The sequence below is a fragment of the Myxine glutinosa genome, chromosome 8, assembly GCF_964187855.1.
Source record: "Myxine glutinosa chromosome 8, kmMyxGlut1.1, whole genome shotgun sequence".
Taxonomy (NCBI): Eukaryota; Metazoa; Chordata; class Myxini; order Myxiniformes; family Myxinidae; genus Myxine; species Myxine glutinosa.
The window spans coordinates 101,423,915-101,426,740 of NC_136268.1; positions in this window are offsets into that span (position 1 = coordinate 101,423,915).

The window sequence follows — 2,826 nt, forward strand, 5'->3', positions numbered from 1 at the left end:
CTTTGGAGTAGTTTGTGAAGATTCTATATATTAAGTTTGATTTGAAAGCATCATGAAATAAGCTCAGGTGGCATCAAAATGTGAAGCTTTGGAGAGGAGGGGGTGAATACTTTTGCAGGCCACTGTATATAAAGCTCAATTCGTGTCTGTTTATTTATATGTGAACATCGGTTTGAGACTGGCACATCCTGCACAACACCACAACGATAGTGGCGCCTCCAAGCAGACTCAAGTCCCGCCATCCCTACAACAAGGCGGCACAAGAGATGCTCAGTTCTATCCCTGCGGACCTGTCTAGAAGCGCATGGCTGGCGGTGTCTTGGAAGCAGGTGTGGGAAACGGCCGGGCCCACCCGCATCCACCGCTACATCTGGGACCCAGGAGGTGGCGTCGTAGGAGAAGATCTACCACGCCTGCAATGGACCTTGCTGAACCGTCTACGTATGGGGGTCGGCCGCTTCAAATAATCGCTGAAGATGTGGGGCCTGGCAGACACACTCACACTCCCCTCCAATCACTCCTCACTCTCCTCTCCTCTCCAATCGCGTGCGAGTGCGGCGAGCCTGAGCAGACTGCCGAACACATAATTACCACCTGCCCCCTATACAGACCACCTTCAGAAGCCGACCTCTTCGACGTAGGACCAGAGACGAGGGCATGGCTGCACGACACTGAGCTGGCCATCTGATGATACACGAAAGAAGATCGGTTTGAGGGCAGGAAAGCACTCTGCGCCCACTCCTTTTTATCATGGTGATGGAGCTGGTAAGCAGGAAGATAAACATGAAAGGTATGCTGGGGATGATATTGTATGCGGACGATCTGGCTGTTGTGGTGGAGAGTGGGCGGGAAATGAAGGAAGTTCTGAGGGAGTGGAAGGAGGCATTTGAGAAACATAGGCTGAAAATGAGCATGGAGAAGATGGAGGTGATGTGGGTTGGGTGGCAGAGGAAATAAATGAATAGCAGGTTAGAGGGGAAGAAGATCAGACAGGGAAATAGGTTTGGGTATCTGGGTGGAACAGTGACCGTCGGATGGCAAGTCAGAGGCAAAGGTGCGAAGGAGGATTCAGATGGGTGCGAATGTGTGGAAGAAGAGGGAGGGAGTGATGGCAGACACAGATTTCAAGGAGATTGAAAGGATAGGTTCTGATGCCTTGTGTAATGCCGGTCTATCTTTATCATCTCGAGACGGTGGTACTGATAGACAACAACAGGTTTGCGAGAACAAGTGTGTCAGCCCAATAATTTTACATGTTGTCTAAAGGTACCCCAAGTGTGGTTTCTGTCTGGGTAACATGTCTGGGAGAGGGGGTTCCGGGTGAAGGAGAAGATCCCAATTATATCTATGGAATCCCTGGTATTAGACCCCTGGTATCTGGTATTAGAAATCATATATATTATATATATATATATATATATATATATATATATATATATATATATTGTTGCGGATATGGGATTTGCATCCATCCATATCCGCTTGTAAATATTCCCCTATTTCCTCAATACTTCCCAACTATCCCCAATCCCCCATTCCCTAGTCCCATTTTCTGTAAACAACACTCTGTAGACCCGACCTCCCCCTATTTCCCCCATTAAATGTCGTGCCCAGGTTCACCGCATCTCATGTAAGACAACTATAGGACATCTTGCTAGTTATTCTTAGTCTATGTCAGTTAAGGACTCGTTTCCATTAATTCTGACCCTTCGTTGCACCAGAATGTGATTGTATGGCACCGTTAGGAAGTTTAGGACCTCCCAATACCTCCCCGCAGCTCTTCCTCACGGTTCAGCAACAACAACAACAACAACAGCAACGGCAGCGGCGGGCGCGGGGAGTGCGCGTCCTCACTCCGGCTTGGTTGGTAGGGGGGTGTTGGGAGGGCACCAGGCCTCCCCAACGAGCCGCCATCGAACATATGCTCGACGGGGTTACCAAATAGGGGCTCCCTGTCAGCTCCTCGTCAAGGGCGGAGCCCGGTAACCCCCGCACCCAATGGAAGCGGCTGACCGGCCCCAGTGGGGCGGAGCCAACCAGCCGAGGGCGTGTCACTCCCCGCTGAGCATGCGCAGGGAGAGGGAGGTGACGGGAGATGCGCGCTGAGCTTGGAGCAAGCAAGACGTACCCTCCGAGCGCTGTGAGGCCTCCCCGCATCTTCTGGACTGGACCGTGCTTTATCCTGTCCCCGAGCCAAGGTGCACCTTGTGCCATCGAACTACCTGTCCCTCCCTGCCATCAATCCCTGTGTAAGTCAGCCTTGTTCCGTTTGTCTGTGGTCTGTCCGGGAATAGATAAGATTGTATTTAAGTGCCCATCTCTTCTGTGTCTTTTACCTCACTCTGCCGTGTAATCTACCCCCTTTTCTCCACCACTGTAATTATACCCTCCTCCGGAGGTCTTGAGAACTGTACCCCTTGCGTCGTTTCCTCTTTCCCAGTCGTCGCGTCCTTTCCATCATTGATTTGGCATAGCGCGATTTGGTCAACGTCTGGGTGGAATCGGGGTCTAGTCGGGGAATAACTGTTCGGTCGCGGCAATACCACCGCTCGGTAAATAACATCTAAACCGCGTCCGTAACAATTGGTGTCGGGAGTGAGATACGGACCCGAAGCGCGCTTAACGCGCTCAAAATTATAAGTCACCGAAATTTGATTTTGTTTTACAAAAAACCCGAATTTTGAAAGTCGCGCTATGGGAGATCAAGACGGCTGGGTTCCGGTAGAGGAGAGTGAGGCAGGGTCGATCCAGGACCAAATTGAGGGACATGAGGAAAGCGAAGCAGTGAGGGCGGCAGGTTCGCAAAATGGCGTCCTCGCGCACGAG